The sequence below is a fragment of the Scatophagus argus genome, chromosome 6 (genome assembly GCF_020382885.2).
Source record: "Scatophagus argus isolate fScaArg1 chromosome 6, fScaArg1.pri, whole genome shotgun sequence".
NCBI lineage: Eukaryota > Metazoa > Chordata > Actinopteri > Scatophagidae > Scatophagus > Scatophagus argus.
Genome location: NC_058498.1, coordinates 25736893 through 25748281, shown reverse-complemented (window position 1 = coordinate 25748281; position 11389 = coordinate 25736893).

The window sequence follows — 11389 nt, the reverse complement described above, 5'->3', positions numbered from 1 at the left end:
CAGGGAAGCAAAGCACTGCTGTGCTGAAGCTGAGGCCTGCAAATAGTTGTCTGTAATGTTGTCCCAAAGTGATTCTTAACTTCCATTTAATCTCAATCTGCTCTCTCAGCACGAGGCGGAGTTGTTATCTGTGTTCTATTACAGAATGGCATCATGTAAGTAATGAGAAACACGGCGAGTTACAGAAATTAAAAGTTAAGAAAGCTCACTGTTTTCCTCCGTGCATGACGTCTCCATGCTGGAAGATGCAGAGGTATGGACAGCACAAAAGGTTCTCAGGATGAGAAATGAAGCAGGTCTCTACAGTCGTGCTTCCCTTTATGGGATTTTTGCTAAACAAACAGACTTCATTTATAATTTAAATTCATCTCACACTGCAACACTTTAACATTAAAATCTGACATGATTTTGTATCAGTTTGTTGTGACTGCATGACATTTTCATCTATGGAAGTACAGTTGTATCTGCCCAGGACAATAGGGCTGTAGAGGAGTCAGTATATTCTTAGCAAGTATGTTTCTGACACAGTACTTCATAATATATGGTAATAATATTCAGTGCATCTGGGAGCCATAACTGTCTTCCTTGCACACGGGATATGCTGTGTTTCCGTTCTGGGAGCACACAGTATGAGATCTTCCAAAATAAAACAACCATCTACCCTGAGCTACGAAATGTTTATGGACTTAAATAAACTGATCACTTCAATCTTACTGGAGTCAATTCCAAATCAAGAGCAGTTTGAGGGATTCCCGTAGTTTGGAGACAGGAGTTACGGACGGTGAAGCTGCAGAATCTTAATATTCTACTTACTACACTCAATTATTATTTTTCTTCTTATAGCCTTACAGACGATTTCAAACTCGCATACCATTTCGCCATAGTTCTTTAAGAAGGGAAAAGAGCTGAGAAAAGGAGCTTCGGAAAGTTTGCTGCAGATCTCAGGTCAGGACTCAGACAGTGTCGGATGGGACACTATGTGGGACATTTGTCATCAATAGTCTTACCTTTGTCGATTGTGCTCGCTGTCCCGACCATGGACGTGAGTGTGAAAAGCAAACTGCAGGGGCTCTGGGGCTGTAATAATCCACACACACACACACACACACACACTTGGACAGTCTCTGCGGAGCTCTGCTTTGGTTCCTCGTTTATATCCTGTGGCATAGTGGCGCAGTCCCGCTTTCGGTGCTCCTCATGGCTCCGGACTCCAGCATGGACCGCTTAGCTGATCCTGCGGACTGAGCTTACTGCTGTCAAAGGGCTTACTGAGAGGAGCCGTGCGGTGCAGTGCCGTGCCGTGCCGTGCCGTGCCGTGCCGTGCGCCCTGCTGCAGGACAGGTGTGGGCCCACTGAAGCTCATGTCCAGATATGTGTGTGTGTGTGTGTGTGTGTGTGTGTGTGTGTTTGTGCGTTTTAAAGGCTCGCGGTGTCCCCTCCTGCAGCCATGGCTTTAAAATCAACTCAGTCACGACTACTAATTTTCAAATGTTTCTAATTTCACAATATAAACAATTATAAACCGGACTGAAGGTAGCCTGTGCAACATGATATGATGATATGATGATGCATGTTAGAAGAATGAACTTATTAGCCACTCCCATAACTTTATACATGTCAACATCATAGCAGGGTTGTTAAATATTTATATATTTATTGTATGCATTTATGTATTTATGCATACACAAACACATTGCTTTTTTTTTACATTGCACATTGCTCATAGATGTAAAAGTAAAATTGCTCTATATTTCACTTGAATGAAAACAGATTTATGCACACTGTTCAGTGTGCTTTACTGTAAATAGACACACAGCATACAACCTGTTTTTGAGCCCAAACTGAAACAAACCTTAAAAACCATTGTGCTGTCGGATCATAAAGCAGCCTCCAGTGGAGGGGTGTAACAGTGTGTGTGCCACAGACAGATGATGTCCTGCACACTTCTGTGTGCCATTATAAAGGACAAATAATGTTGATTTTTTTTTCTTGTATATACCAACTATATAATGAATTGCTTGCTACTTACCTGATAATTCCTTAATTCATAATTCATTCAGTGTATCAGTGTTATGTGTCTGTGAATGTATCTAGCACGTATCTAAAGTGAGATTTATTATTCAAGCAAATGTTAATAGATATCATAATATCCCAGACATCCTGTACATGCTGCCTTGACATGCATGGTAACAGTGTGTTTATTCCTCACCTGTAGTTATGCAGGCACCAACGTATGCATGTCTTGTCACGTCTTTTTTTTTCCCTCTATGCTTACACATGTGCTTTTTCTTTTTTCATAACTGCACAGCAAATAAAAAATATTCAATAAAATGCAGAAAAAAAATAAAATAAAATAACCTCCAGGACCATTGCTCCTTTTTTTTGGTTGATCATGCGGTGATCTAAAATCTCCAACAAATAAGCTATAAACCTGACCTGCCAGTCATCCACCTTGTGGAGAATTTTAAAGAGTGGAAGTGGTAGGTTGCTGGGCCGTACCATCACAATCAGGGCTCGCTCAGTGTAAGGACAACACTCGCACAAATGTTTTTCCACTCCACACCATGAGTTCCTTTGACCTGCTCAACCTTAAGCCAAGTCAGCTCTGTGAGTGGACGGACAGCAGAATGATCACTGCTTTGGGTGAGTGGGGGAGGGGAGTACTTTCAAAAACATTACTAGTAAAATAGGTACAAAAAAATAGGGTGAGATTCAGGAATCCCCCAGAACACTGCAGTGTTCTTTTTAACGCTAAACTATTTGCAAGCACAATAAAAGAGCAAGCAGGCTTCGAGAGCACATTTCCCGCCAGTCAGCGTTGGTGTGCAACCCTCAATCCTGTGTGATTTATCAAGATCGGCATGTGCTCAAGTGAAACTCCACAGCAGCTTTTTAAACCCTTACTCTGATTGTGGCTCTCCAGTCAGTGCCACACACACACACACACACACACACACACACACACACACACACACACACAGCATCTCCAGCAGCAGCCAAACCAAAAACACAAGATTAAAACTCTCACAAGGCTGCAGCTCCTTCTATGGGAAGCAGCAGCCGGTGGACAGCAGGGACCAGTATGAGCTTGAAAGGCTGTGTGATGGGCAGGGTGAGGTCACAGTGTTGGGAGGCCTGGCGGGGGCAACGGGGCAGGAGACAGCAGTTCAGAGAGGCACTGGGGAGTGACCTGCAACACACCTCTGCAGCCACGCATTTCTTCATGACTAACCTGCTCACTGAGCTGCGTCTGCTCCACTGGAAGAACCACCTGCCACTGCTAAGTAACCAAAGACACTCGCAACACCTGTGAAGAAAGGAGAGGAAAAACTTACCAAAACACCACAGTGACCTCTTAGCCACTGAATCTCTGCCACTGTGGAATTTCCTATTTCCAGATACTAGATGCTTTTCAACAAGTAGCTGTCATCTTCTTTTGACTCCCCCATTTCTGTTCTGTGATGGATTTTTATTCAAGCACTTCACTGTATGATCTTTCAATATTTATAATGTCAGTCATGTGGGGGATGACACGAGGGAACTGAAGCCTTAAATGTAAAATAGGAGAAGTAAAATAAATTCTATTTTTCCATCTAGTATAGAATCAGAAGTGGGGTAGGAATTCAGTTCAGAGGTCTTATCTTTATTTTTATCATATTCAGAATGGGATGTTTACATGAACAGCGAGACCTGAGTATTTCACTCCCTGTAGGCTATTCATGAGCTTAACATGATTCAGGTTTTTGACCATCTTTAACTTTCAGCCTGTCCCTGTCTCACGGACCCCACAGACTCACTTGAGCTTGAAAACCCCTATATGGACACCAGCCAAGCGTTCAACTGACTGGATTTGAAACTGCATTTAACAACATTAATTGCATAAAAATGTTTTTGTTCCTCAGTCAACTTCTGAACCCATTGCTGAGCTGCACCAGCAGAGGTGCTTCATTCCTCCTCATATCCAGGCTGCCTCCCCCAGCAGGGAATCTCATTCTCAGCTGGCACAGCCCACTCGGAGTCCCTCCTGTCCAGGCACTAAGAAAACACCAGCCACCTGCTCAGACAACCTGCACCAGTGTGGAGGCATTTTACCACACCAGCAAAGACTGGTTAGCCAGAGCTAAGAGGGGAGCGACTGCGATTGTACTGCAGCAGGCTATAGAAAAAGGCCTACTGCAAAATCTATGGCATCATAAGCGTCTTGATAATCCCTACCAGAAGGGGGAGACAAAAGTTCCGCACTGCACTTTTAACTGAGCCAGCAGCATCTCAGATGAGGAGAGGACTGCTCTCCATGATTCATGCTTACATTATGAGTGGATTATTACATTAAAACCCTGCCTCAGGCAGCTTTAAATTCTTGAAAACACAGTTGCTCTCAAGTAACAGAATTTTTTCCTGCAGGCTCCCAAATCCACATTTGATGAATTATGTCTTACATCTCTGGCAATTCTATAAGTCGACCCACCTCTCCTTCCCTCCTAGGCCATGCTTCTCATCCTACTGTATGAGTCTGACCACCTGTGCCTGATTATTTCCCCATACATCTCTACAAAACACAAAACACTATCATCATCAGTCTTGTCTTCCACACTTCCCAAAGGATATAATTAGCTTTTTCCTGCCAACGGAATGATGACTTAACTTTTCAGAAAATAATTGATGGCTGAAATAATTTTATTTCAATACTCATTTATACTCAGTTAAGCCTGTGCAAGGATGATGTATTTGCAGGCGTATGGCTATCAGCTGCACAAACAGTGTGTGTTAGTGCAGGAAGAACAACGTGGAGGAAATGGGATCTCAGGAGAAATTGCACAAGCCACAACCTGACCTCATATCAAAAGTTATTTATTGTACTTCCTTGTAAGCTGCTACTTACATGTGACTTCAGAATCAAGTGCAACACATACATCTGTGTTTTATAGAGTAAAATGGATGAGTGATGGAGCGATGTGAACCTACTGCCAAACCTCACATGCCTCTTCAGTCATGGCCAATTACAACTGGCAGCTGATGTTAGAGATCGGGCAGGCACAAGCAGAAGCATCCCGACAAAATAACCATGATCATGATCATGCGTCTGAAAACTGAATATTACCCTGCAATTAGCACACACCCTGAGCTCAGGGCCTGGCACTGCTCATGCCACACCTCCCGGGATCTCAGTGGGATTTTCTCTGTCTAACAGAGCTCACTGCTGATCCTGCTATTGAGGAGTCTAACAATAGCCCTTAAATACCTGATATGTTCATTTCGCTTCATTCAGTCCAACCTCTTGTCACGGACTCCACTGGCCTCCAGGGCATCCAGCCAGAATGTAGAGTGACATGGGGTTGCTTTTTCTTTGGACAGTCACTTACGGTTCTAACAGCATAACGCTGCAGGTTGTGGTCTGCACAGGTTTACATTCCTTACAAATCTCACAGCAGACCCTGGCTCTAGGTGGATGGTGATCTGCCTTGACCGGCTGGATTGTGAGGCTGGGGTGGGACTAAGAAGACAGGGAGGAAATGGTAGAGTGGGAGAGAGGGGGCACACAGACAGAGGTGTGCAGCAACAGCAACAATAACAGAGTACTGGAACTATAGGCAATAATAATGATGATATGTACAGTAACTGCTGTAATTCTTACAACAGTGACAACAATAACAATAATAATAATGTAGAAATATGACCAAATGATAATAATAGGAGTTGGTGTCAAGCAGAATCACAGCAGGACGTCCAGCCACGATCCACGGGAGCCTGTGAGAGGAAAAAGCACAGCACAGAGTCCAGGGAAGAAACCATGGCAGTAACATTCATAAATGTGTGCAACGGGAGAGGGAGAGGAGGACAGAGAAGCTCAGCTGCATCATGGGAGGTCCCATGATGGTCCCATGCTATAGGTCTATGTCTATAGCAGGATAACTAGGAGCTAGGCCAGGCCAGCCCTAACTATAAGCTTTATCAAAAAGGAAAGCTTTAAGTCTACTGTTAAACGTATAGAGGGTGTCCACCTCCTGGAAGGAAACCTGAAGATGCCACAGGAGCGTAGCTTGATAACTAAAGGCTTGGAGACTCCAGGGACCTCCAGTAATTCAGCATCCTGGGAGAGCACAGTTCAAGTTGGCTAACAGGTTACTATGAACTCTTTAAGAAATCATGGTCCCTAACCTTTGCATTCTATTCTGGATTTTACAGACACCCAGTGTCGAGAAGCCATTATGGGAGAAATATAATCTCTTACATTGTTACTTGTTACTTTCCATCACTGGTTAAATGAGTTGTTAATAATAAAAAAGCAGTGATGTTCCTAGTTCCTCCAGTTCTTCAGAGAAAGTATTTCAAGGGCTGATTCAGAGAAAAACACCTTTTTCCCAAGCTCTGCACACACTTTTACTACTAAAAGCATAAAAACATGCTAAAATAGGATTTTCCAGCACTTTTCTTTGAGATAAAAATACAGAGACACGAGGAGAGAACGCCAAGAACTGCTTTATAAATCAATACATGCTGTGTATCACTATGCAAACCTACATGTGGCTGAAGAGGGACAACCTACCTCACTGCATGGAGCATTGACATATAAAGACAATGTTACAGAGGGTATGCATGTGATGCCACATTAACGGGCAGTCGTTATGTTTAGAACTACTGACAGGCAAAATCGTTAATATTTATCAAGCGCTGCAATGCTAGCACTTTTTTGTTAGCGCACACACACACACGAAACATCAAAAATGGGAAAATTTGTTGTGTGAGATTTGAGTTCACCCTGATTAAGAAACCTGTCTGATTTACCGTGAATTGGAAGTTCAGTTTATGGCATAAGCACCTGAACTGGAGTTAAATTTCTTTTTTGGAAATCAGATGGACTGCATAATTGGGGCCGAGATGTCTCTACATGGGTCATCTGTTTTTGGCCACAGAGAGATCCAGCTTTGACTGCTCCAGCCTGCATCTGCTGTTGTTTCAGGGGGATTTGCAAAGGTTTGACTTGACAAGTGTTGCAAACTTGGCTCAGCAAACCTCTTTTTTAACTTCACAAGCTTGTTTTGTTCCAGTGCCATTTGTTCTTGATTTAATTAAATTAACTCAATTCAGTTCAATTTATTTATATTCCACCAAATCACAACAAAAGTTGTCTCATGACCCTTTCCAAGTAGAGCAGGTCTAGACAAAACTCTATTACTCTTAATTTGAAATTAAACTAAAGATCATCTGTTGAACTGAGTAGGAAACTTAATGTGAACCCACAGACCCACAGGAAAAGCATCCGTATTCTACAAAGAGAGGTCTTTGCAGGCCAGATGGCTCAAATCCAGAAATGACTGTTGAGTAAGGTGACAGTGGTGACCACTGTACCACCACTTCCCCAGCCTGCAAGCTGTACTGTTACATTCCACTTAGTTCCTCTGCTGTTCATCTCAGTTTGACATTACATGGTACAAAAACCAGCTTGCAAGGATTCTTCTGAGATGACTTTTATGACAGGGAAAGACAGATGGATCTGCAGGGGCCCCCCCATATACCATTGTAGACTGCAGGTTTTCACATGGGAGTGTGCTGTGGCCTTACTCACTGCACATGCACTGTCAGTAGGAATAAAAGAGAACGCAAACCGAGCCTGTACAGCCACATTACGCTGCAGAACGGCATTCAGCCTGCCCCCACTTTCAGGATTAATTAAAACAAAATGATGGTCTGGGACGATTGGCCTGGGTCAGGTTCCACAGATGAAAAGACAGAAAGCAAAATGAAAACTCCCTCTGTAACCAGAAACTGGTTGGCCATTGTAGCTGGTATGTGGATGCTGTCCCTCTGTGTCCTCACCATTCCCATGTTATCATCCCCAGGCCACCTACATAGTAGTGAGGAGCTTCTGTTTGTGTGCACTCACCCAGTGACCCCTTTAGCACACAACCTGAGAACACCTCCAGGTCAAGGATCTATCTCTTTTAATAGTGGCCACCTGCTCCTTCTGTCCATAGCAAAGCTGTTTGTGATCGCATGCTTTCTAAATCTGTTTTCAATACAGTACACAAACAGGATGAAGGCTGTAATAACACAGTGTGTGTTGTATGATGTCACTATTTTAGTATGTTTAACCTCTGACAGTGTTTGTTTATTGTTGTCTGGTAGAAAACCTATAAAGCAACATATCTTGCACTTTGACATGTGTCATATTCACGCTACATTGCACATGTTGTTTAGCATATTTAACAAAACAACTAATAAAATCAGGAGGTTAACCTTTTAACACCCTTCAAGGATACACCATAATCTTAATGTTGCACAAATCAGCAATCATTATACTTGTATATGTGTAATGAAAGGGGTGACTTTCTTTTCTTTCTTCTTAAATGTGCAATAAAATATTACTCTGACATTTAAGCTGACCATTTCAGTAATCCCACATAGCATGTAAACCTATACCATTTAGTTTACCCATGCAAGCCTAGCTGTCAAATTGCCCTTTCCTACCCTGAATATGAATGTATAGTCCATATAGTCGAGCTGAGAAAGAACTGGTACAGCAGGGTTTGCCTACAGGCCATTAAATCTGTACTGGACTACATGTAAGTCATTGTTTGCACAAAATTTGCAGCAATTCATTCAAAGTTTGTTGAGATATTTAGTCTGGACCAAACTGGGGATTGTCTGACAGATCAGCCAACAATGAGATTTCTCAAGCAAGCATGGCTAAAATATGTTGCTATCCTGACACCTAGTGTGACACGATGATCAGCCACCCTCCACCAACTCCTCCGAAAAGTCTTTGGCTCCTTAGCTGATAATTGCTCCTCTATGTTCACCAGCTTATTGCTATCTAATGTGATATTTTTCTTTGTCTGCCTGTTGATTCTGGAAACCAAACTGATGAGAACATAATTTACAGTCTGTAAGTTAGAGTGTGACGTAATAAAGCAAAAACTGGGTAAAGTAAGACAGACAAAATTTTCCTCACCCTAGGTGTCTTTCCAGACCAAATGAATACATTGAAACAAAAATACAAATTTAGGTAAAATGCTCATTTTTATAACATTAATTCTGCCTATCAGTGATAACAGTAAAGACTTCCACTGCTGGAAATCTGTCTTGAGCTAAGTGACCATGGGGGAAATATTAGCAGACTTGACAGAGGATAGAGTACAAGTTACATTGATACCTAAATACTTAAACCCAAAGAACTAATTTTGATTTCTTTAATTTTGAAGGGGAAGCGATAAAGCCAATTAATTTATTGGATAAAATTCTCTTTTAAGGAGATTTACTTTAAATCCTGAGAAAGAGCCAAAATGGCTCAGTGCGAAGAGGATAGAAGGGCTTCTAGTTAGTGGATCAGAAATGTATAGAAGGAGGTCGTCATACAGAGCATACAGAGCTGTCCCCCACCCCCACCTCGGCTTCTCCGACCACATCTCCATCATGCTGGTTCCTGCCTACCGTCCGCTGCTCAGACGCCACACGCCAACACAGAGGACCATCACCGTGTGGCCCACTGATGTTGTCCCTGTACTGCAGGACTGTTTCCAGCGCACAGACTGGCAGGTCTTCAGGGAAGCAGCTGTCTGTGAGGGAGAGGTGGACCTGGAGGACTACACATCTGCGGTCCTCAGTTACATCTACAAGTGTGCAGAGGATGTTACCAGTACCAGGACAGTAACAACCTACCCAAACCAGAAACCCTGGCTGAACACGGAGGTCCGGTCTCTGCTGAAAGCCAGGGATGCTGCGCTTAGGTCAGGTGACAGACTGGCACTCAGGGTGGCGAGAAGAGAGCTGACGGCAGGAGTGAAGAGGGCCACAGACAAAAGTTCTGCAGAGGGTGGTGAAAGCTGCACAGAATACTGTGGGACACATCCTATCCACCACCACAGACATTTACACCTCCAGGTGCAGGAAAAGGGCCCCCTGCATCATGAAGGACCCCACCCACCCCTCACACAAACTGTTTGCCCCTCTCCCCTCAGGCAGGAGGCTGCGGAGCATCAAGAGCAGGACCACCAGACTGAGGAACAGCTTCTTCCCAGAAGCTGTGACACTGTTGAACGCTGGAGGTCCTCTGTAGCTCCTGCTGCTACCCCATACCTACACCCCAACCACACACACACACACACACACACACACACACCCCTTTCCCGACAACCATCCATGGAACATTGCACAGAACTCTGCACTACTCATTTCATTTGCACTACTCCGCCATTGGCACAATATCGCAGTACTGCGGTAAATATTGTTGCTCCCTGTTCACTGTTTATATATCTTTTATTCTGATTGTTTATAATATTTATATAGTGTTGTTTTATATTTATAGCATTAGGTATTTTGTTTGTAAACTAATTTGTTTTCACCTCATGTTTCTACATGTGTGACATGACAATATAGCTCCTTGAATCCTTGAATAAAGCGATAGCTTCAATTCCATGTTAACACCTGTAACTGCTTGAAAAAGGACGATAGCTTTAATTCCAAGTCTGTACACATATATGGCGTTGTCAGTGTTTCTATATTTTTTTAGTTCACTTATTTTGTGTAAGTGCTCATTAGAATAGAGTTCAGATGATCAATCACATTGTATACAACAGGACAACACAGGCTGACTGCAGCATGTTAGCCAACACTGCACAAACTTCCATGTTTATTGGTCACTGTCTTTTTCCTTGGTCTGAGAACCTTCTAATCTATTTCACCTGTTTCCAATGCAAAACAACTTAACAAAGAATTTTGAGGAATGTAATTGTACTGTACACTCTTGCATAAGTTAAAGGCTCAGTTTTAAGCTTAAAAACTTATTCCTGGACTATGAACTGTATTTTCAATTATGGTTGGTTGGTGATGGAAAAAGTGTTCAAACATTAGTTTGTTTGCACTATTTAATGCTGCAGATCCATCAGTGTTCCAGCCCTTTTTTCTTGTAAAGTTTGGTGTCCTTGATGTTAGACATACCTGATTTAGTTGAACACTGTTGGAACATTTGTTCAGAACCTGAACCTGAGAGCACACACACACACACACACACACACACATATAGATGATGTAAGTGGCTAGGGAGAGGACAGTCTGGCCTTCCCTGCTGAGACTGTTGCCCCTGCGACTAGGACCTGGATAAGCGGCAGACATCAAGACGAGACGTGATAGTTGCTCCTCGAGATGTTCTAAAGTCTTCAGGAGCAAAGGTTCAACTTTTACAGTGAAAACGTTGCCATGTCAGCTATGTCTGTGTAGATTCTCAGTCATTCAGGTCATGGTAGCTGTAAATGCTTAAAGTGAAGGCTACTGGACTTCTTTTAGGTTCTAGAAGACATGTCACCTCTGATCTGGAAGGCTTCTTCAGTTCTAAGAACTGATGGGGAGTCCCACGTATTTTACCTCTAGTGAGGTTGTCACCTTAGAGGTG